The sequence below is a fragment of the Dendropsophus ebraccatus genome, chromosome 3, assembly GCF_027789765.1.
Source record: "Dendropsophus ebraccatus isolate aDenEbr1 chromosome 3, aDenEbr1.pat, whole genome shotgun sequence".
Taxonomy (NCBI): Eukaryota; Metazoa; Chordata; class Amphibia; order Anura; family Hylidae; genus Dendropsophus; species Dendropsophus ebraccatus.
In genome coordinates, this window is record NC_091456.1 from 86916072 (window position 1) to 86941878 (window position 25807).

The 25807-nt window shown below is 42.4% G+C and overlaps 1 protein-coding gene and 1 pseudogene across 3 annotated transcripts in view; one reads left to right on the forward strand and one right to left on the reverse strand.

Moving 5' to 3' along the window:
- Positions 1-25807, forward strand: part of LOC138785812 (uncharacterized protein KIAA1958-like) — a 140312-nt gene that overhangs the window by 35711 nt on the left and 78794 nt on the right. The window lies entirely within an intron of this gene.
- Positions 7162-15984, reverse strand: LOC138786515 (uncharacterized protein KIAA1958-like; annotated as a pseudogene).

A 25807-nucleotide genomic window follows, 5' to 3' on the forward strand; every position in this document is an offset into this window, starting at 1 on the left:
GTTGCCCCTGACTACGGAATAACCATTAAAAATAAAAACTCAGCAACCTCTTTTACCAAATGAAACTAATTTTGGTAAGTTTGCTCTCCAAATCCATCTGCAACTATATATTTAATGGTTGAAATAAACTTGGTTTGTTACTTCATTGAGCCAAGCACAAGTACTCCATCTTATCTAGGTTTATGGAACAACATCAAATTTGGTATAAAAATCAGACTTTGCCATGGTTGAAAGCAGTGAATAAAGCAGAGTTCAGGGAGCAGTACCAGCACATAAAACCATAGATGGTAAACTAATAACTATTTTACAGTAATATAAAGGTGGCAGTCACACAGATACATTATTTATTATCACCTGTCAGCAGGATTCAATGCAGGCACAAGGATTTAGTTACAGGATTGGTTTTCTATCTCATGTCTTCTGCAAGCTCTCAGTAATGTATCATTGTGCTGTTTTCTTTAGGACTACAATGAAATCATTTGCAATAAACGGCACAAGCCAATTATTCTCCATTTCATGTAAGCTAGGGACAAATGTCTAAGAGATACAAGAAGGAAAAACTGAATGCTGTGTGGCCTACAATGAAATTGAAAAAGAAGGGCAAGCAGAAATATTTGTCTGTAACAACATATTATATCAGATTTGGTAATTTAAGAAGGCTACACACCACAGATGGCTATCGGGTGAGCACTCATTGGCAGCTATTCCCCCTCCTCCACATTACACTGTCATTATCTCTCTTGAAAACAAAAGGATCAAAATGTTAAAATACAACATTCCCTACCCTTCATTCGCCACTGGGAAAAGTTAAGACACTCCCTTCACATTTGATGGTCATCCCTATCATCTATATTGTTGGATCCCAGGTGGCCCTTCAAGAATGGGACCTGGAAAAAATAAATTGTCTGTTCACCCTAAAATATATAACCACCAGGGGGAACCTAAGTAATGATAAAGGCAGAACAGAGCTCCACTCCTGATTGTCTCTACTTATGTCACTAATCTGTTAGGGAACAGCTATGAGGAGTAATTGTCTCTAGAGAGTCCTAACTCAGACTGCTTACTTATCCAAAATCCACCCCGTCTCATACAAGACTCAGGCTTCTGTTCTTTTAAGCCTCCATGCTTTATACTGCACGTTAGTTCATTACTGGATTATAGTAATACCTGTGTTCTCCTAATAATACCTCTGTTCTTTACTTGGTTCTGGAAGGCAGTTCCAGAACAGAGCTGTGTGTTCCTTAGGGAACCATGTAAATGTCTTTAATTGGTTTTTACACTCCATGATCAGGTGCAGAGCACCCAGCCCACAGGTATAAAGACTAGCAGTAAGTAGTGGTGCATCTTGCACCAGTACTTACCGTAGGAGTGGGGATTCCCCCACTCCTTTGCAGTGTGTTCCCGCAGTGGAGGCAGGAGCGGGCGACTGTTTGAACTTGCTGCACCGCCCTTGCTTCTCTCTGCAGCGGGGACCAGCTCCTCCAGCCCCCGAACCCTTCTCAAGTCCCGGCTGGCCTACACTCACTGGGCCGACAGCTGCCGGCCAGATCATACACCGCCTGCTGCTTCTCCCTGGGCTCACCTTTGCCAGCCTTCCCGACCTCCTGGGACCCGTCACCAGGCTGTTGCCACCCCACTCCAATGCCCGCCGGTTTAACAGCCGCCGCTCCTTGCCTCTCTCGCTGCCTTGGCTGTGGGGAACACCCCTTTAGAGTGGGGATTCCTACTCTAAAACAGGTGTTCCCCACAACCAGAACCCATTTTTATGCATTTGAAATGGCAGAATCCACTGCACATTTGCATGAGGATACTATAGTAGATTTTTGCAAAAAGCCTTATTCCCATGTTGTGTTTCGTATGGAGCATGGACGAGGAAGGCCAGTACCAGAGTCTCCCCCCTGCACGGCAGCATCTCTGATATGATGCTGGGAGCGGGAAACTGTATGGATATGCTCTGCGCTGTGATGACAGGTAGATCTACCCTTAATCCAATGAAAGTTTTTGCTGAGGGCAGCATAATATACCATCAGAAACACTGTTTTCAGCAGTCTGTCACTAATGCCAATATAAACAGTGGTATTGAAGCACTTCCTTTGTGAAGTACCCTGCAGCGCTAGAGAGGAGTCCAATGCATCTAAGGTTTTCTAAAGGTTGTCTGCATCAGGGCATAGGTCACACTAACTAATGTTTTCTTGAGAAAGCAGATTTGTCATTTACTAGACTTTGTGTGCCTTTATTTAATGGCCAAAACCCATAAAGATGTGAACAGTATTTGTTTACTATCACAAACCACTTTTTTTTTTTTTTGGAACGCTTTTCGGACAGCCGCTGACTTCAATGAGCAGCATAAATGATCTTAAGTGTCTTTGACTTTTCTTATAATATTATACAAGTGGTTGAGAACATAGAAAATAGTCCTGTCAGGCTTACCCTGGCTTTGCAGTATCTATTTTGTTTTCCCCCATATGTGCTTTATGTACATATTCCACAGTCCAGCAGGAAGAGAAGAGTAACAACTTCAAACTTACGGCCAGTTTACTGCTTGGATAAAAAAAAAGCAAAAGCATATAATAAATAAAAATATGAGAATATACATGGGTGGTTGTCTGTTTCAAAATGCTATGATTTCAATATCCGAAGATATTCAGTTGAAATGTCAATGTTATTATAGGAATGCCCCTTCACTGAATACAAACAATACTTTGCACACATATTACGGATTAGCCAAGATGTTATTGGTTCTATGTGCTAGAAACTCATTACCCATCTAGTTCTTGCAGGGCTGAAATCAAAGGGCATTTCCAGACCAGGATCCATTATGTGCAGCCTACTGTCACCTACCTCCTATGTAAACACTCCTTTATGCAGTTCACTTAACTTCAGTTTTGTTGGCGTTACATACATGGGAATACCAAATATGTCAGGGTTTCTTCATGTTATATGTATTGTTATAGGTGTATTTTTTATTCATAATACAAATTGTCCCAAATAGTTTATGAATCATTTTTAATGTCAACAATGCTAACATATGGTGGATCAGTACAGGCTAGGTACAAACACTAGAGATAGCAAACCTCGAGCAGCTCGAGTCCATCCGAGCATTCGGCATTTGATTAGCGGTGGCTGCTGAAGTTGGAATAAAGCCCTAAGGCTATGTAGAAAACATGGATATGTCATTGGCTGTATCCATGTTTTTCAGACAAAACCTTAGATCTTTTATCCAACTTCAGCAGCCACCGCTAATCAAATCTGAAAGTTCGGGTTCGGATGGACTCGAGCATGCTCCAGGTTCGCTCATCTCTAACAAGCACCTATCAGGGCGCACCAAAGAGCAAAGCATAAGAAAAAGACCGTCTTGGCTACCTTGCTAGGTCCATGGTGACACCCGTCATGGCGATTACGCTGCCAGTAATCAGCAGGGCTGTAGTACTGCTGATCTGGGTGCACTGACAACACGCATGAGATCACAATGACAAAAATGTAAGTCACTGTTTAGGAATGGGTTAAAGATATCACTTGCTGCACTAACAACATCTGTCTGGACTTATACAGTATATGCTTTAGATAATAGTTATGTGCTCTTTCCAATATTTATGGTTTTCCTAAAATAGGTCAATTTTTCTAAAGAAATGTGATTGACACTAATATGCAGGGGTGCCTTTGCGCCCTAGGCAATTTTTACTATAAATATACAGACCTTTCTGGAACTGCTCCGAGAGACTCCATTTGAGCACTAATCTTTGTGTTTCTCTTTCCCAGCTGACACCACAGCTAAAGGAGATTTATGTTAAGAAGTTGTGTCATTAGGAAAACTAGATCTAAACTGGTGAACTATGTGAATTTAAACACATTTTAAATGTACAAGCATTTCTGAAGCTGTACTGTTTGGGAGATATGGACTCACTAATCCCCCAGGTGCCTGCATTGTTTTGATTGGCTTTTGCCCTTGGTTGCCCTTTCACTTTTAGAATTCTCACAGGGAACTCAGCCAGGTTACAAAGTTTGGGAGCATACCCAAAGGCCCTATTACATGGACCGATTATTGACCGATTATCAGACAACGCCCGCAATATTTCAGTCCACCCACTGTGCAAGTGGGCTGTGTTGTCACTATGCAGGGAATGAGCCAAGGTCCATAGGTACTTTATTCTCCTGACTGGCGGCAGTCCCAAATCCCCCAACAAACCATAACATTATAGCTGGTATAATTGTAATTTAGGATAAGATATCCCTTTACTTTATATTATTAACAGGTTTTTTCCCACAAACACGCATGTGTATTGATATGACATCATCGTGCTTGCTGGAGGTTCCTTCCCGGCAAGAAGAGCTAGAGATGAAGAAGAGCTGCTCCCTGCTTGCTATAAGTTAATATCATGTGGTGTTTTTTTTTTAATGTTGGAGGCATTATTAGGGTATGTCCACTCATGTCCATGGGTGGGGGTGCATTGGAGGGGTATTATTACTGTGGGTGGGGGGGGCTGTTCAAACAGGGGTCATTACTACTATGGGTGGGTGGGCAGCTGTACACAACAGCAGAGGCTAAGGGGTGCATAGCGGGAGGCATTATTACTGCGTGGAGATGCACAGCAGGAGCATTATCATTATGTGGGGGTGCACAGTAGAGCCATTATTACTATGTAGGTGGAGGACACAGAAAAAGGTATTATTACTATGTGGGGCTGAACAGGGGCATATTATTACTATTGGGGTTACAGCACGGGACATTATTACTGTTTGGGAGTCATAAAAGGGGATATTACTTTAGGGGAGCCTACATAACGGGGCTACCCACCTGCTTATTTTAAGTGCATGACACCAAACAGCAGAATTACTACTGATTGGGACCCCATAGGTAGGAAAAAGGGAAAGAATATAAAGGAAAGCTTAGATGTTTGTCTGGCAGATTCTGAAGAGATGAACTGTAGCTGGAAGAAATCATGTAGGCCTGAGCCAGATGGAGTAGAAAATGGACGGGGCCTATGTGTCGTTGACGTCACAAAGAAGCGGGGCAAACGTTGGCACTGTGGGCATGGCTAAGTGGCGCTTTAGCTGTGAAGCCCCACCCACTTAGCACAATCTGCAGTTGATAAAAAAATCACTTTTTTTACTTGAACAAGCAGCATGACGTATGATATCAGGTATGAAAACTGCTAAATTTACCCTTTACACACCTGTGTAGAGAAGTCAGAATGGAAAAAGGGGATGACAGTGTCACTTTAATTTTCACAGCTCCAGCGGTCTATTTATTGCCTCCTTGTGTTGCTCATGCATCTACATTTCACTCTAAACCAGCGAGTGGGCCTTAAGATCAGTAATGGTGGTTTTACACGGAACGATTTATCGTTCAAATTTGCACGATAACGGTCGAATTCGAACGATAATCGTACGTGTAAACGCAACGAACGATCAAGCGACGAGCGAGAAATCGTTCATTTGATCTTTCAACAACTTCTCAAATCGTCATTGATCGTTCGCAAAAATTTGCAGATCGTTCCATGTAAACATTCCTTCAACGATTTCACCTATGTATGAGATAGGCTTAAGCGATTTTTTCCGTACGATGTATCGATCCGTCTAAACGCTGATCGTTATAAAAAAAAAAAAAATCGTTCATTCAAAATCGTGAATCGTGCGATCGGCGAATTATCGCTCCGTGTAAAACCACCATTAGTTTACTCACTGCAACAGTGTCCAGGGGCAGGTTTGCACAGCTGCTGGCCATCATCATTCATCTTCACTGGGCCAGTCTGTGCAGATCGACAACTACTAACATCTGTTTTTTGTTGTTGTGTTTTTTTTTTTTTTTTACTAAAGACCAAATTGCTTTAGGGTAAATTCACACGGGCAGATCCGCCGGGAGTCTCACGCACGAAATACGCAGCTAATCACAGCCAATACACGTATTTATAATAATAAGAATAATATGTGTATTGTGGATTAGCTGCGGATTTCGTGCATGAGACTCCCCGCGGATCCGCCCGTGTGAATTTACCCTTAGTGTTTGAGTCTAAATGTAGTTTTCCAGTAAGGGAAACACCTAGTAGGCCAATTTTATAACATTTTTATATAGGAAACAGGCAAAACATAAATGATGTAAATGGCAAAGATGCAGTATGTCCCCTCTCCTGATTTAGGCTATGTTCCCATGCTGTAATACAACGGCTGCTGTTTAACAACGATCGCTGTATTACAGTACAGGGACTGGCCCATATGTAGCATGTTCCTACTGCTGATACTGCAGTATTGGCTGTAGGAATTTTATCTTTTTACTATTTGGACTAATGACACCTTCAGGTGTGCCCACAATCCAATAAGTCCATTGACCACAGTGTAAAGTACGGACGTGTGCACAGACTATTTTCTACAGACGCTGTTCACCTAACTGTGGCCATAGAAAATAGACATGTCAATTATTTTCTGCGGCCGTGTATATACACTATGGCTGTGCCCCATTGAAATCGATGTGATTGTATTAATTTTCATTAACCGTTGTTCAAACAAGGCCGTTGTTAACAAAATTAATAAATGGTGTGAACATGGCCTTAAAGCGACTCTGTACCCACAATCTGACCCCCCCAAACCGCTGTACCTTCAGATAGCTGCTTTTTAATCCAAGACCTGTCCTGGGGTCCGTTCGGCAGGTGATGCAGTTATTGTCCTAAAAACACACTTTTAATCCTACAGCGCTGTGTCCAACGGCCGGGCTTACATTTGAATATGCATTAGGCTGGCACAACCTCTCCTTCCCCTCCCTCCCCCCCTCCTCATTATTATGAATGATCCAGGAACATTTACTGCTGTTTGAGCTTTGCACAGGTGTTATTAACGATCCAGCCCATGTGCCGGGCTGCCACAGGTGGGGAATAGGAAGCAATCTGCCTGGATCATTCCTAATGATGAGTAGGGTGGGAAGGAAGGACAGAGAGGTGGTGGCAGCCTAATGCATATACAAATGTAAGCCCCGGCCATTAGACACAGCGCTGCCGATTAAAAGTTGTTTTTTGGTCAATAACTGCATCCCCTGCCGAACAGACCCCAGGACAGATCTTGGATTAAAAGCAGCTATCCGAAGGTACAAGTGTTTTGGGGGGACAGATTGTGGGTACAGAGTCACTTTAACATTATTTATTGTATGACATTGCACATTTAAGGTATGGATTAAGCTGGCGTGTAAGAGAAAAAATTTAAGAATAAAAACAGCTCTTGGATTGTTTTTCTATTACACATAGGTATAGTTTCAAGCAGAGCATAGTGAGACCGCTCTAATCACACACACCCACATGCATACACTTACATACCTGGAATAGACTGTGCAGTTCCTTCACAGTTAATATTGGGGAGGGTACTTGGCTGCTGTTGACTGGAGCTAACTTCAGGCTCAGCACTAACTGAGGGTGAGAGTGCCATGTCACAGGGTAATGCTGGTTTTAGTACAGGTGGAAGCAATTCCTCAGAACCTCCTTCTTTTCCTGCCCTGGCAACTGAAGTGCTGATAAAGGTATGCTGATAGTTGACTAGGGTTTTCCTGTGGAGGTGCTGACAGGCATCTGAATTCCTATTTGTTGATTGACAATTGGAGTATTAGATGGTGCTTTGCTTTGTGATGGCAAGGGGCGGTCTTGCTGGTTTCTGGGGTGGGGGTCTTTGTAGGACCAATGGGGAAGGTGTAATGGCTTGTATGTCTAAATCATTGCTTAAAGATGGAGGTAAAATGCTAGGTGGCTTAGTTGGTCCCAAAAAGTTGGAGTTGTGGAAGGAGTCTGATTCTTAGGCTTGGTCATCTGTGTTAATGATAGTGTTTGGCCCATCGATACCACCAGTCAGTTCTGCATTAGCAACAATGTAATAGTCTTCAGGATTTTCCTGTTTGATCTTTTTCACAATTACATCACTACTATCCTCATCAGCAATATGTGACTGAGACCCAGAAAGAGAAGAATTAAGTCCGCCACTGGGCCTTTTGCGAGAACACTTGGTGACTGCTGAGCTCTGTGCTCAAAATCACTATCTCATCAGTCGCAGAAGATTCACACACCATATCAAATAATGTGGTTTCATCTTCATATTCCTCCACTGGCTCATCTAGCTCCGATGGTTCACTACAGTAGGAAAAATCACACGAGTCTCTTGTTCTATTGCAATCAAAGCTTAGACTTTCCCGGTCTCCCAGGGTACCTTTCCAATGGACTTGTTTGAGTATCTGATGGCACACCAAGTATACTTGGACTGTCTGAGTTGAAGCTTCTATTGTCTTGGAAGCATACTCTCTCCTGAGGGCCTGCCCTACAAGTTGTAGTCAATGGCCAGTGGTATGCATGTCCAGCACTGCATCCCCACATAGCGGTAAGAGTGCCATGGGAGCCCTCAGACAGTAAGTGCTTTAGGTTTGGAATAAGGCTACAAATGGTACCATGACTATGGGCCCAACTTACTAACTTGGAGAGGTTTTCTGAAGAGGTATGAAGACAGTCTTCATCGTTTCAGATCAGGAGGCCTCTTCCTACATAAAATAATTAAATATATTAATATAAACATGCATGAGTTCAGGCATAACATTATACACAATTTTCAAATACACAGGTCCCCAACATATTAGCTCCAGGCCATAATTAAAGCTAATGTATCATCAAAAAATAGCTCACTTTGTAAATTACAGGCAGACTGTACTAGCAGATTACAGATTGTTCAAATATTATTCTGCAGTCCCTACTGAGAGGTAGTGCAGCAAAATACTGCTATGGTAAAAAAAAAGTAGGTACCCTGTGTCCCTAACAATAAAATCTATGACTAGGCAAAAGCTAGAGAGTCAAATTACCCTAAAAAGCCATTACCCAGTGCAATGCAATCAGTAAACCGGATATGCAATTCATTCAGATACTTGATGTGCTGTCATCAAAAACCAGCGTATGGCAATGTGTGCAAACTTATTAGTGTGTAATTGCATGAATAGTTTCCACCAGCAGGGATCATCCTCTTTGCCCTGAATGGTGTACAAATGCCATCTCTGAGCAGAACAACTGGCTCTTCAGAAGACCAATAAAAAGTAATGTTCGATGTTTATTAAGTACAAGTACTCTACAATCTAGCAGTTTCATTAGAATTACAAAGAATAACTACACATGCCAGCAAGTGTGCATGCATTACCATATGCTGCATTTAATTGACAGCACATCAAGTACCTGAATGAACTGTATTATTTAGCAACCAGTCTCAATTTTCCTTTTTTTTCCCCAATATTTTATTGGTTTTCGGCATTGTAACAAAATTAATATATTGTAAAGTATCTCATGCATCACATTATGAGAGGATGTTAGTTACTTAACAACATAAGACAAAAGAAAAATATTACATTTCTGTAGTGTAAAAGTCAGACATAAAATGTCCCAAAAAGAGTCCCTTAGTATGTTCCGTAAGGTTGAGAAGTGGGAAAATTGTAGTCCGTAGTCGGAGAACGTTACCAGATGCATATAAGTTATGTTGTTAGAGCGCCGTTAACAAAAGAGGATATATCATCCAATAGTAGAACATTTTCTTACTCGTACCTAATACCAGAAATACCTTGACAAGAGACATAGATTGAGGAACTAGACAAGACAGATAAATGATATAAAATAAAGAGTAAAATTTACGAAGGACATAACATAAAGCACAAGACATACACAACACAAGACACACGACCAGCCCGCCGCTCCCCCGTCTGAAGTCAGAGATAGGTGCTCAATGAATAACATATTTTCAATTAGTGGAAGCAGGAATTTTGAGTTTTCCTAGTTTATTTGCGGCATCAGCTTCCATATACCATTTTGTATTTTTAAAACAGGACATGAAGGTGATGATTTCAGTAGGAGATAATAGTTTCAGCTATTATTAACCATTATAACCATTATCTGACAGGTACAGATTAAAGTACTGCAAATTCCCATATTGCATATTGTACTACTTTCTTTATCCCTTTGGTGATTGGATCACTATATCTGGTGTATTTTAGAATATCCAATAAAGGTAAATTTTAATGCAAATTCCACCTTTTTTTTATACCTTGATGGGAAACAGGGCCTTAAGGTACAATATAGTGCCAATCTGAGACTATTAAATTAACAGATTATCTGACAGATTTTTATGTGCCAAAGTCAGGAATGGACTATAAACAGAGAACGGGCCATAAAGGAAAGACTGAGATTCTTCTTCTGTCAGTACTGTTGGTGTAATAGGACCCTTATGCGATTTGATTGTATTACACATTTACAAACCAGAGCACCCCCCTGTTTTACACAGAGCACAGAGGGCATTTTGATGAATGAGCATTTGGCCAAAAGCTATTGAAGGTGTAAGACTGCCTTTAGAGGAGAAGCTTTTCATTCTTCTCCCTTCAGCTTCAATGGTACTAGATAGGGGGTTTAGATCAGTGCTGCCAAACCTCTCTCCACTGGGGTACGTGCCTCTGTGGTCAACAGGTTCTTCCGTATACTGTAGCAAAGTAGTAAGGCCACGGCACTCATAAATCATGCAAATGAGAAAGTTTATTTTACAGTGTATAGATACAGTAAAGGCTGCATTCACACTACGTATATTTCAGTCAGTATATTTCAGTCAGTATTGGCAACCCAAAACCAGGAGTGGATTAAAAACACAGAAAGGCTCTGTTCACACAATGTTGAAATTGAGTGGATGGCCGCCATATAACAGTAAATAACTGCCATTTTTTCAATATAACAGCCGTTGTTCTAAAATAACAGCAAATATTTGCCATTAAATGGCGGCCATCCACTCAATTTCAACATTGTGTGAACAGATCCTTTCTGTGTATTCAATACACTCCTGGTTTTTGGTTGCAATATGAGACGACAATACTGACTGAAATATACGCAGTGTGAACCCAGCCTCACTCTGATATAACAAGTATATAGAAATGTGAGACCATTTCTCATTTGCCGTGGCCTTACTACTTTGCTTCATGGTACTAGAAGCACAGCGACAACCACAGTACTCTTCAGGCTGGAACTACAAAGTGATTCTATCCATGACAATGGTAGTGGAACCAGATACTGCTGTATCACACCCTGTAGAGAGAAAATAAATGAAGCTGTATCAGTTGCAAGACAATCTATCTTGCAACTGTAGGGTACCAGTCGCAACCACTCGAATCAGGTATAATGCACCGTTATCTACAGAGTCCAACACTGAGGTATCTGGTCACATGACCCTTTCGAGGCCAGAACAGCTGTGTAGCCCAGCCTTGTAGAAAATTACTTTTCTATTATTATAATAATGAATCAGGAGCTATTATGTTCACAGACACAGATGTCATAGTCTTGTGGCCGATTAACCACTGACACAAGTAAATGGGTATTGTTAAGTAGGGTTTATAGTAATTCTTCTATACTTAGCTTTTTATGTAATTCTCTACTTAGCTGAACAATTGTTTTTCCTATATTTTAATGTCAATGCAATTCGTAACAACTCTTGTTATAAAACAAATAAAATGTCTTTATTGTTGGTAGAGCCATTAACAATGTAAACTAGGCAATACAAATAGGAGGCCTTTTCACCTCTGTCATCTTCTTATCTCTTAGAAGACATCACACCAGATTCCACTGATCTGAATGGACTTGTTTTTGCACAAAGTTTTGCAAACTAGATATATAGTATCACATACACTGTACAAGTACCATGTCCTAGGGGTGTAATTTATACATAGTGTTACTTTACTGAATAAAAATATATATTTCATTCATTTCTTGGACTAACTGATGGCCCAACCTTTGGATAATCAATCACTATCAGGTTGGGGGAACGGATCAGCTGCTTGCCAGAACCAAAGCAACCAGATATACACACTGAATGGAGCTGCCTCTGTATATACCAGTAATGGCTAACCTTGACACTCCAGCTGTTGTAAAAATACAATTCCCCATGATACCTGGGCAGCCAAAGCCATATCTTTGGTTGTTCAGGCATAATGGGAATTGTAATTTTGCATCAGCTGGAGTATCAGGTTAGCCATCACTGGTATATAGAATAGTGGCTGGTTTACTACAGGGCAACTCCCATTTATTTAAATGACCATCACTGGTATAATAGAATAGTGCTGGTTACTACAGGGCAACTCCCATTTATTTAAATGACCTTGTGTACTGGCATTTAGGGCGTTCTGAGCGTGCACTGCAAAGGTTGCTGAGAGAGTAGTCTAATAGCAGTGCATGGGAAAAGGAGCAGAAAGATGTGGAGCATTCCCCAGATCCCAGTCTGATCAAGCTTCTCTGGGATGTGCAGGGGGAAAAAAAAGTCCTTACAGAGTTCTACCGATGATATCTTGGTGCTGAATTCCCCTAAAATACTGTCAGATGTCTTGTGGAATCTAAACTTCAATGGTTCAGAGCTGTTTTGGAGACCCAGGAAGCCTATACAATATTGGGCAGACGGTTTCTGGCTACATCTACATGCTTTTTGTGTATAGGTTTCAAATCTTCCATTTCTTGCTCATTATTGTTTCAAGTAAGGCCCTATTCCACGGAACGATTATCGGACATTACGGACGATAATTGTCCCGTCGAATAAAAAGCAACGATCAGCCGGTCGGCTGACCGTTGCTGTTGTTTGTTTTGCAACATGTTGAAAAACAAGCAACTGTGACAGCAGCGATCTGCTGCCATCGCACATCGGCACAGAAGCGGCGGCGGCAGCCGCCTGCCGCTATCCTCCATGGGCTGCCCGGACAATCTAGCGATCACCCGGGCAGCCCCCACAGCTAGCCGCTGTACCTCCCGCCTCACCCGCTTGCTGCTGCCGCGTGGAATAGTGACGGCAGCGAGCAGGGAACGACGAGCAAATAAGCACTAATAGTGGCCCCCGTGGAATAGGGGCTTAAGAAGTGAACTCTTGTGTACTTATTTGCAAAACAGGGCGATCTAATAAGAGTATTCTGTTCAACATGCAAGTTTGTGATGAAATAGTGTCTGCTATCCAAGCGATGTTTTATTCACAGCGGATATGAAGGGTAATCAGACTCAGCCTGACATCTCCATGTTTCTCTTATGTGGATTATGCCCCACTGCCGCTCTATGCTGACCTTTGCAAGTAGGCCAAATAAACAATATCAGCAGTGTTTAGATTTCAGGCGCTTCGCCTAGCAACTAATTTAATGCAAGAATACGCTTGTGTAAATAATATGTGTTCAAGATAGCCAGCCTGCCTACTTTTTTCTATACAATGTTCTCTGAAAGACTTTTGTTTTAATAACTACACATAGTGATATATAGGAGGATACATCCAACTATACAAAATGTTTGCAGTCTTATTCGCCAATTGTGGAATACAGTACGTTTCATAGGCTTAGGGTCCTTTAACACTGTACATTTTCTCTAGGCTATGTTTACCCAACACATTTTTTATGACAAGAACAGCCTGTTGCTGGTGATTAAACGGCCATTCTTGTCATAAAAAAATCTGTTGTATTGAACTTAATGCAAACAGCGGACGTTGTTTACATAATGTATTGAACAATGACCGGTGTTTACTACGGTCCACGTAAACAGTTGACATGTCAATTATTTCTGTCCGTAATGCATTGAAATCAGTGCCGTTATCAGTACAACGGCCATTGTTCACCTCATAACGGTTGTTTTCAAGTGCAGAACAACGCCGTTGTTCATGCACTGGCTGAACATGGTCTAAAGATGTATTACACTATTGAACTCATCCCCTATATACAAGTCACCAGGTCATGAGTGAGGGTCCAACTGCTGGGACAAAAACGAAATGTCCCCCAAATGTAAGGAGAGCAACACTTATTTGTGGAGGTCTTCACATGATTATTGTCCATAACCTAAATAATAAATCATAGATCTATATCTCTTTGTTAGGGAGAAAGAAAGAATGAATGGGTTTATGTGCAGTACTATTTTTCCTATCTCTTTACATGAAAAGGCTTATAGAAGTATATGAAGCACAAATGACAACAAGGATAAATTGTGGGGACAGTGGAGAAGAAATTCAGGGAATAAGATCGCATAGTCCTTATATAGTGTGGGATCACTGGAGCTGTATGTGAGGACTATTTTGTATACAGCTCAGCAAAGCTAGGACCACCCCTTTACCTGTAAGCACTCATAATGAGCACTTACAGTTGAATGCAGCGCACTACCCGCTCAGGTTCCCTGCCCTGCCAGTGACAAGCACATTATTTTTATAACAGTGTGAGGGATGCCTACATGAGGGGGAGACCCCCAGGGGGAATAGCTACATGGGGAATACTATCTTTTTGGTGTATTTCTACTATATAATACACAGAGGGGGCCTAAATAACATGTGGGGGCACAGAGAGGCCTTATAATATATGAATGCATAGAGGGGCATAGCTTCTATATGGATGCACAAAGGGGCCTAACTACTACATGGGGAAACAGAGGGGGGCCTAGCTACAATATAAGTGAGAAAGGGACCTAACTACTATATTAGTGCACAGAGGGGACCTAACTACTATACTGGAACACAGAGGGGACCCGAATACCATATGGTAGCACAGAGGAGGCCTATGTACTATATAGGGGTACAGAGGAGGCCTAACACTATATGTTCTGGAGCAAAAACCCAATTTGTTTTCTCTGGTAGATTCCTGTGAACAAAGTAGATCTCACTTGTAAGTCACTAGTTATAAGTGCGCTGTTATCTTTTGTACGGTCTGCAGAGAATGCGTAGTGATCTGCCATTATATGGCAATATAGTATGACACCGGTTTTTAGTGCAGTATATTTATTCACTTTTTATTATTATTCACTATTCATTACTTGTCCGTTTTATACTGGTATTATTGGCAATACTGGTCTTCCTATATTGAATTTCCAAGCCACTAAGCCACTGTTATCTACACTAGCAGTGTAGATAATGAAATTGTACCAAATCTCATCTGCAAGCTGTTGCTAAAACCAAAAGTGCAAGGTGATCTGAACTGCCGGTTTCACTACAGCATGCCAGCTATTCCTGCAGCTTTCACCCCCTGCTTTCAACCTTTGCAATGCAATCTGCAGGTGACCCTGATGTGATTACAGCAGATGTCCAGCAGTTACATTTGGTGTAAATAGTTTCTGCAGTTTTTTCTGCCGTCAGGGCCGCCATCAGAAATTTTGGGTTCCCATATAGCCAAAATGTCAGGGCCCCATTAGCAAAAGCAATAATCGCAAAATTTACTGGCATGCAGACACAGTTGCTTTGACAGGTCGGCGCTTGTTTGCTGTGAAGATCGGGCCGTGTAATAGGGACTTCGTGCATTAGGCTTACGCTAAGGAACATCAGACAGACCAGGAACAAACCAGGATGGACAGCGACAAAATCAGAAACCGCACAATAGTCTAAGATACAAGCCGAGTCAGAACCAGAGACAGTACACACAACAAGCCAAGGTCAAGCCAGAGAGTAAAGTCACGTCCAAAATAGCAGGCAAAGGGAGTAAGTCAGACAGTCAGAATCCAGGAAAAGCTGAGTACTTAAAAACACTAGTGATGGCTAAGAGGGGAACAATCACAGGTGTCTATGGTCAGCAGCTGCCTGTTTAAATAGAGCACCCAAAACAGCCTGATTGGCCCAGCATTCCTGCCTTTTCAATGGGCGGCTTGCTCCGCCAACTTCACTGATGCTCGACCCTGATGTCGCCTGGGCTGGTGACTTGTGAAACAGAGAGCAACACAAAGTATGGATTTGCTCTGGGATTGGACGCAGTGAAAGATCACTGCTTACTATAACAAAGCAGAACACCTGTCAAAATAAGTGTTCTGCTTTTCAGTGGGGACTTGGCACCCACCCCTTACCGCTCCTAGCTTTGTCTTTGGCTACACTGCAGTCTCTAGTAACAGTCACATGATCACTTGAGGCTTCGGTGCAGAGGAAAATATCATGCAAAGAGGATCGGTGAGTGTTGGGCTGCGTTCCCACATTGTGTTTGTTAAAACTGTGAACTTTAAGCACTTTGTGAACGTACTTCCCCATTGTGCTAGCCATCTCTGCTAATGTATGCGCTTGTAAACTGCAGGGGGACCTAGACTTGCAAGTCAAGCTCTCACCTGCATTTCACTATTGCATGCATTCTATAAACAAGTGCAACAATCTATACATATTGCTGCTTAGTGTCTTGCCCCAAAAAAGTTAAAAGAAATAGTCCAGGTTTTTTTTTTATTCTTCGCCCTGCTGTAGACTGGTACATATACTTAGCAATGATTAGCGTCCTGCAGCGCGGCTTTGTTTTGGTCCCTCTTCAGTTTCACCTTTGCAGCTCAGGAGGCTGGAAGTCAGGTCCCCAATGCATCACTATGAGAGCGCTGTCATTCAGATGCACTGGAGACCCCAACTTCCAGCCTACAATAGACCTATAGAAAGAAGAGTGGTCAGAAGAGTGGTGACGTCACCAACAGAGGGATCCGAGCTGCATTGTACGACCAGAGCGAAGCCGCGCCACAGGACACCGATCACTGGTATGTTTTATGTGCCAGCCGGCAGTGGGGGGAAGAAAGATGAACTGCTACATTAAGTGGCAACGCACAGCATCACCACTTTCCTGGCAGGCTGTGCAGTAGACAAGTAAATCCCACCTGCTCAGTTCTAGTAATAGCCATGTCCTTGCTGCACGCTGGTTGTGAAGTGATACATACACAATATGCACAAGCAGACATGTCTTGTTCTCAAGCATGCGCTGTTCAAACTGCATACTCTGGATGGCGCAGGAACGAGACGTGTCTGCTTATGGATAACTGAGTATGTTTAAGTAAGTGTGCACTTCACAACCAGCAGGTGGGACGGCGTACTGAGGGGCCAAGGAACTTCCCCAGTGCATTAACCCCTTACCCCCACATTTACACCCCACTGCCTGTGCCTTAACGCAGGGGTGTAAATGTACGCCCTGACAGGGTCCCGGGCTATGGATCGGGCTCACAGCTCACGAATAAAAGTGAAAATCACCCCCCCCCCCCTTTAATAATAAAATAATAATGCTGCTTTTATTTGTATAGTGCACACAGATTCCGCAGCACTTCACAAAGTCTTGCCAATTATTGCTCCCTGTCCCCAATAGGGCTCACAATAATTATTTTATACAAAAACACATAAAAATAATAACGCTAAGTAACATAATATACATAGCGTGCGTAATCGTCCGATCTTTTAAAATCTTTTGAATCTTTTAAAAGCTTCCTAATACTGGCATACAAGAATCCTCTGTAAGTATGTACATATACAGCAAACCCTATGTAATCTGACAGTCATGTTCCATACAGAATTTTTAGTAATCCAGGAGATATATTACATAGCCAGCCCTCCAGGAGACATATTACATAGCCAGCCCTCCAGGAGACATATTACATAGCCAGCCCTCCAGGAGACATATTACATAGCCAGCCCTCCAGGAGACATATTACATAGCCAGCCCTCCAGGAGACATATTACATAGCCAGCCCTCCAGGAGACATATTACAGAGCCAGCCCTCCAGGAGACATATTACATAGCCAGCCCTCCAGAGACATATTACATAGCCAGCCCTCCAGGAACATATTACATAGTCAGCCCTCCAGGAGACATATTACATAGTCAGCCCTCCAGGAGACATATTACATAGCCAGCCCTCCAGGAGACATATTACATAGCCAGCCCTCCAGGAGACATATTACATAGTCAGCCCTGCAGGAGACATATTACATAGCCAGCCCTCCAGGAGACATATTACAGAGCCAGCCCTCCAGGATACATATTACATAGCAGCCCTCCAGGAGACATATTACATAGCCAGCCCTTCAGGAGACATATTACATAGCCAGCCCTCCAGGAGACATATTCATAGCCAGCCTTCAGTAGCTAATCTACAGAATCCTGAATGTATTGCCAGTCACACACAGATGTATGCTTGAACACACACATACACATGTGCACTTTACACACCATACATTATATGCACCTGAGAGGAATGAGTTAATCCATCCAAAGAAATAAGAAGAAAAATAAAATCTTTTCTAAATGAACTTTCCTATATGACTGAACTTCAAGGACACAGCTGGTCTACCACCTGTTTTTAGCAGATAATAAATGTTATTTTATTATCCACATTTTTGTAAGCAGATAACAAAATGTTCATGTATCAACATCCTTATGTAAACAATTTTTTAATATCAACATCCTTATGTAAACAATTTTTAATTGAACATTTAATCTTATTGTATGTCCATATTTGTCAAAACATATCTGTAGTTATCCGTTCTTTTGAAGTTGATGACTTGCATAGTGTATGACTTTGCATTTTACATTCATATCCATTGTTTTTTTTCTGTATAAATAAAGGTGGGTTCTCAGAGATAGCAGAACACCCAGACTTGTTTGCAAGATACGTAGTCTGTGTCCTCATTCTAAGTGCATGTGTGGGAGAGGGGATCGGGACCCATTCTCCAACTCAATTAGGAAACAGCCAACAACAGTAGGCCTTCTTTGGGAAGGCACCTCGACATTTTTGGCGCCCGATAGCAGGGACACGCCCATTACATCGGGAGATCGATGACCTGCACTGCTGTACCAGGAGAGAGAGGGGTGAACAAGGAGACCACAAAACCTGGCCAGGTAAGAGTAAAAAATTTGTTTGCTCTTTTCTGTGCTCTCCTCCTTCACATCTTTCTCACCTACCTCTGCAGAGTAAGTTATCAAGTGAACTCACGATAGGCGTGTCAATTTGAACTTTGTTCTCCTCTTGTTGGCTGTTCTATGTCTGTTTGTCCTAACCTGTGAGGGATAGTATATAGTAGGCGAAGAATTGCTCATTCAGGCTAAAACTGTTACCCAGAGCCCGGCCGTGGTTGTCACAGGTCCTCATAGACACGGAGCGTTGTGCGGTGGGAACAGTGCCAGTGCTAAAACCACTTTGGAATGAGCCTAGTAGCCTAACTATACAAGGACGCTGGACAGTGGTCTGGTTGTTTCCAAGGGAAAGATCTGTGATATGCCTATTACTGTCCTCTGTATACTTGGGGTAACTTGTTTTGCAATCTACATAGCAGCAAGAGTATATTTCAACATTAGAAAAGGAAGCCCTGAACCGTGGAATATTCTAAGTCCCAGCTTTTGGTAGTGATCCGTGGTCATAAGTGTACAGGACACAAGAAAGAAATCATCAGTTGATCATTCTGGGTGCCTCCTGTTATACGATCACGAAGTAATATAAAAATGGGACAAACAGAATCAAAAGGGGTTCTGCAACCCACATAGTGACCTGCCGATATGGCAAAGAACAAGCAAAAAGGGCAAAAGCAATGTTGAAATATTTTAACATCCAACACGATGCTGTTTTTAACCCCAATACTTGGACTGAAGTCCAAGAAACAAGGGGAGGATTAATAATTGATAATGGATGGGAAATGACAGTTACCCATATGAAAGATCTATCTCAACAGGCAAAAGACCAACAATGGATGTATGACTGGACAGAGGGAACCTGGGATATAACCCAGAGGGGAGATAACAAAAGGGACTGAGCCTTACTTCAGTCTCAAATCCCCCCCTTCTTACACAAAAACAGTAAACGGACCCCCGGGATGGGTATGTTTCAACTGTGGTCAACAAAACCCAGACTGGGAAGACACTTGCTTGGCATGTGGGGCACACAAGCCTCATCCTGATGCTTTGCACCCTGTGATTGAGAGAAGGGTATTTATTAAGGAACCAATAGATCCTAATAATCCTGATGCTCCACGAGATTACCAACTAAGGACATTTGATGAATATAAACCCTGGCAACCTGGGGATCAAATGTCCCTGTTGCAGAATGCACCAAATCCTGGAATAGCTCCTGTTAGTTTTTGGAGGTATCTAAATCAAATTCAAGGTACATATAGAGCCGCTTGGATAGACATGATGGATCTCTGTAGAATGAAAATGAGCCCAGTTCAATTTTCCCAACTCCAGGCACATATTGGCAATCGTGTACCTCATGACATAAGGTCAATGGCATCAGGAAACAGTTTATGCCACATTTAAATGTTTTTTGCCAAATGCAACAGAGACAAAAGGGATCCGCAGGACCAGTAATACAAGGTCCTCAGGATCAGTGACTGATTATTCTTTCAGACTAAACCAGTCATATCAAGATGAGGGACTGGATCTACAAGATGCAGCAGTCAGAAGATTGCTAGCAAGAGCTTTCATAGATGGTTTAAGACACCCAATTGCAGATAAACTGAAATTATGTTGCCCAGAGTGGAGACAGGCAGAAAATGTGGATGATATGGTTACAAAAGCATGTGGAATCCAATTGGATTTGCAAGAAGGAAAACAAAAAAGAGTAGTGGTAGCTGTGGCCAATGAACAGCAACCTGACCAGAAACCACGGAGAGGTCCCACTTGCTACTATTGTGGTAAGATAGGACATGTGATCAAGGAATGCAGAAAAAGAAAACGGGATAATAAAGAAGAAGAAAAGGAGGAGTCAGAGCCAAAGAGACAACAATGACTATATGCAGCAGAGGATAAAGACACTAGAGGACCATTTGTCAAAATACCCATACAAGTCTCTGGAGTTCAAACCCAGCTCTAGTAGATTCAGGAGCCTCAAGATCATGATACCCTCTGATAAGTTGTCTCCCAATGATATATCAGATGATGCAGTGAGTGTAGCTGGCTTTGATGGTCACCTACAACAATTTTCTCTTACCCACCCACTAAAAACAAAAATAGGTCCACATATATTGGTATCCAGATTTCTTGTGGGTGGATCTGGGACAATGGCACTTTTGGGTGCTGATCTTTTGTCCCGCCTGCAGGGGAACATACAATATATGGAAGATGGGAATGTTATGTTGAAAATTCCCTCAGACCTACAATCTGAGGCACTGTGTCAAATACTCAGCCTTGAAGAGCAGAATGACAGCATTCCTGCTACTTATCAGTCTACACTCCTTGATTCCTTACCTCCCATTTTATGGGCCAAGGATAAATTGATGTAGGAGACATGCCAGTAGCACCAGTAAAAGTGAAATGGAAGAAATATCACACTGCCTCAACTTCAACAGTACCCTCTTAACTCTGCTCAAGAAAAGTCATTATCTGAGCAAATAGAACCATTGTTGCAAAGGGGGGTACTGATTAGATTAAAATCTGCAGCCAATACTCCATTATTCCCTGTTAAAAAGAAGACCATCAAGGGACAACCAACTGTTTACCGAATGGTTCATGATCTAAGAGCCATAAATGCAATACTGGAACCCCTTACTCCAGTAGTCCCAAATCCCCATACGCTGCTCAATCAAATACCATCTGGAACACAGTACTATACTGTCATTGACTTGGTCAATGCCTACTGGTCAGTGCCATTGCACCCTGATTGCTATCACCTGTTCACATTCACACACAAGGGTGTCCAATATGCGTGGACGAGATTGCCACAGGGAATGGTTCACTCGCCAACTTTGTACTCTGCAGCAATGGCATCTGTCCTAGAAGCCTTTCAGCTGCCACCAGAGACTGTGCTCTTACAGTATGTTGATGATTTACTTCTTTGCTGTCCAACAAAAGAAGTTTGTGAAAAAACAAGCATGGAATTACTGAATTTCCTTGTTACAATACACTGCAAAGTGTCCAGAGACAAATTACAATTTGTCCAGAGAAGGTCATTTTTCTGGGACATTGTCTATCAGCTGGCCAGAAACATCTGAGTCCAAATCGCATACAAACTGTACAGCAAGCTAAACCTCCAACCATGTGAAGAAGCTTTGTGCTTTTCTGGGACTCGTATCTTACTGTAGACAGTGGATACCAAATGCTGCAAAACTAATGCAACCATTGTATGATTGCACAAAAGAAATTCCTTTCAAATTTCCAGCAGAAGCGGCAGCTGCATTTCAAACTCTCAAGCAAGAATTGTTGAGAGCCCCTGCCTTGAGTTTGCCAAATTACGAGTATCCTTTCTTTCTCTTTATTAGAGAAATAGATGGGTATGCTTTGGGAGTCCTTACTCAGAAACATGATGGCAAACATAGACCTCTGGGGTACTATTCAGTCAAATTGGACTCAGTGGTCAAAGCAGCTCCCACTTGCCTAAGGACTGTTATATCAGTACAAGTCATTGTGGATAAAGCATCAGATGTATCTTTAGATTATCCTACCACCATTCTAACTACTCATGACGTCTATGCCATACTAACACAGGTCCAAACTAAGCATCTGTCAATGGCTAGACAAGTCCGTATGCAATGTGCACTTCTCCTTCCTCCTAATTTCATCTTTCAAAAACTCACAAGTCTAAATCTGGCTGAACTTCTCATATTCACAGATTTGGACAGGGGGGAAAAGGACAGTGACAATGGTGAAGAAACACTTGAAATCATGGAACACGACTGTGCTGAACTAATAGAAGCAGAGTCACAACCTATTCACAATATTTCAAGAATCCCATTGCCAAATCCTGTGCATGAATTTTTCATTGATGGCAGCAGGTTTGCTGATGAGCATGGCAAATTCCATACTGGATATGCTGTGGTAACCCTGCATGAGACAGTGATATGTGGCCCTTTGCCGCCAGGCTGTTCTGCCCAGGTCGCAGAATTAACAGCACTGAAAAAGGCCATAGAACAAGCAGGAGATGATGCCACCAATATCTACACTGATTCAGCATACGCACATGGCGTAATCCATGACTCAGGCCACATTTGGGCAGTAAGAGGGTTTCTGACTGCAGCAGGAAACCCTATTAAGCATGGGACTCTGATCAAAGAACTCATAGAGATAGCTGCAAAAACCAGAGATCTTGAAGTGATAAAAGTGGCTGCTCACACACGAGCAGATACCAAGGAGGCCAGAGGGAATGATTTGGCCGACAAAACTGCAAAGAAAGCAGCTCTTCTTCCACTAGAACCTGATGAAGAAGTGGATACTGTGAGTGAACAAACAGAATTACAAAAAGTCATTCAGTCTATGACAGAGGAAGAGCTTGACGAATGTACAAGAAAAGGGGTGTTGTTGGTGGAATGGATTGGCATATTGGAGGGTTACCAGTTTTGCCAAAAGCCTGGTTTCCAACCCTTTTACTCAGCCTTACATCTACCTAGCCATGTCAGTGCAAATGTGATGTTGCAACAAAGCAGAAAATTCTGGTATGCACCAGGATTCAGGCATTATGTGAAAGAACGCCTAAGGGTATGTCACATTTGCCAGGCCAATAACCCTGGACAGACAGTAAAAGTCCCACAAAAACATTTACCAAGGGCTTATTATCCCTTTCAGAGACTTCAAATTGACTACATCCAGATGCCAAAGTCTGGTCCACATGAGTATGTACTTGTCTGTGTGGATCTCTTTTCTGGATGGCCAGAGGCATATCCGGTAAAGTCAGCCAATGCCAGAAATACAGCAGCTAAGATTGCTATGGAACTGGTTCCAAGATTTGGCCTACCAGAGTCATTGAATCAGAGGAACGCACTTTACTGGTCAAGTGTTCCAAAATGTGTGTCAAGCTTTGGGTATAGACTCAGCACTACACACCCCCTACAGGCCACGGCCTCAGGAAAGGTGGAAAGGCTGAATGGTACCCTTAAGCTGAAAATACAAAAAACAATGCAAGAGACACATAAACCATGGCCACAGTGCTTACCAATTGCTTTGTATTCAGTGAGAACAGCCCCTCAGGGCAGCAAGACTAAACTCTCTCCATACGATATTGTTGGGCGGGTACCACAGTTGGGGTGTGTTATCTACCACAGCAGTTGGAAATGAATTGCGATAACCTATCTGCATATGTTTATCAGTTTGCAAAAGCACTAAATAATAACCATTCTCGAGTTTTCTCTTCCCTTCCAGACCCTGAGGCTGATACTGGAAGCCATAAATTACAACCTGGTGATCTTGTCTATGTAAAGAAGCATACTCGAAAAGTCTTTGAGCCCAGATTTGATGGTCCATTCCAAGTGCTTTTGACAACACCTACATCTGTCAAGTTGGAAGGAAAGGAGACATGGATCCATGCCAGCCATTGCAAACTTGCATCATGATTTTGATCCTAACTGGATTGGCGTTATGATGAGGAAATTTCTTGGGGAGGATATGCCCATGTGGCTCTAGGTGATGGTGTTGGACCCAGAAGCATCCGCACCCTGACAACCCTCGCCGGTCAGAGAGTGTTTAGGGTACTATTGGGATTTAATCCTGTCCAGGACCCAGATTTCTTCATCATCGCCAAAAAGGGGGGAATGAGAGGAATGAGTTAATCCATCCAAAGAAATAAGAAGAAAAATAAAATCTTTTCTAAATGAACTTTCCTATATGACTGAACTTCAAGGACACAGCTGGTCTACCACCTGTTTTTAGCAGATAATAATGTTATTTTATTATTCACATTTTTGTAAGCAGATAACAAAATGTTCATGTATCAACATCCTTATGTAAACAATTTTTTAATATCAACATCCTTATGTAAACAATTTTTAATTGAACATTTAATCTTATTGTATGTCCATATCTGTCAAAACATATCTGTAGTTATCCGTTCTTTTGAAGTTGATGACTTGCATAGTGTATGACTTTGCATTTTACATTCATATCCATTGGTTTTTCCTGTATAAATAAAGGTGGGTTCTCAGAGATAGCAGAACACACCAGACTTGTTTGCAAGATACGTAATCTGTGTCCTCATTCTAAGTGCATGTGTGGGGAGAGGGGATCCGGACCCATTCTCCACTCAATTAGGAAACAGCCAACAACAGTAGGCCTTCTTTGGGAAGGCACCTCGACAGCACCAAAGACATACTTGTATACATTACATCCATGTTATCACACACACACACACACACACACACACACACTTACTCAGCTTCCTGTCTTCTCCTCACAGGCGCTCTGGCCCCTTCCCCTCCTCTTTCTGTAATGTTGGGACGTTAGAAGAGAGGAGGAAGCAGCCAGTGAAGGTTGTGGAGAGTGGGGGAGGGGCCCAAGGATAGCGAGGAGGGGGCCCTGTCTGTGTGTACAGAGACAGGACAGGCAGGAGGGAGCTGTGTGGTACAGCTGTCAGGATATTCTCTGGGTGGAGACCGGGCCCCCCCTGAGCTTAGTCTGAACCCGGGCCCCTGACAACTGTACTGCCAATACTGCCCTGATGGCGGCCCTGGGTGGGCCCCACAGTGACCAGGAAGCAGCTGTATTTCCCAGGAGTACATTGCAGTATGGTCCAGTGTATCTTCCTAGTTACCACAGCTCGCCTTTTAAAGCTCCTTTCATTGAGCTGCACGGCCGGCTCCAGGTTTTATGCATGCCCTTGCTGATAGAGCCTTAGTGGAGCACTTTTCAGTGTAACTTGTGCAGCGGCAGTCCACCCACAGAACCGTAAGAGACCAATGCTGAAGAGAGGTTAAGAAATAATCTAAAAATGGTTAAAATGATACTGAAGAGCAGCTATCTTTACAGAGAAAGAGTTAGAATAGTGGTACGTATTATTCCAGGGTTTTATTTTTTCCCCATTTTTGGTATAACTGAGCAAGATGATTCCCCACCACACCACCAATGGAAGCTTGAATAAGCCATTAAACCTCTTAAGGACGGAGCCCATTTTCGTTTTTGCGTTTTCATTTTTTCCTCCTTGTGCTTAAAGGCCATAGCACTTGCATTTTTCCACCTAGAAACCCACATGGCCCCTTATTTTTTGTGTCACTAATTGTACTTTGCAATGACAGGGTGAATTCTTGCATAAAGTACACTGCGAAACCAGGAAAAATTCAATGTGTGGAGAAATTGAACAAAAAAACGCATTGCTTTTATTTGGGGGGATTTGTTTTTTTACGCCATTCGCCCTGGGGTAAC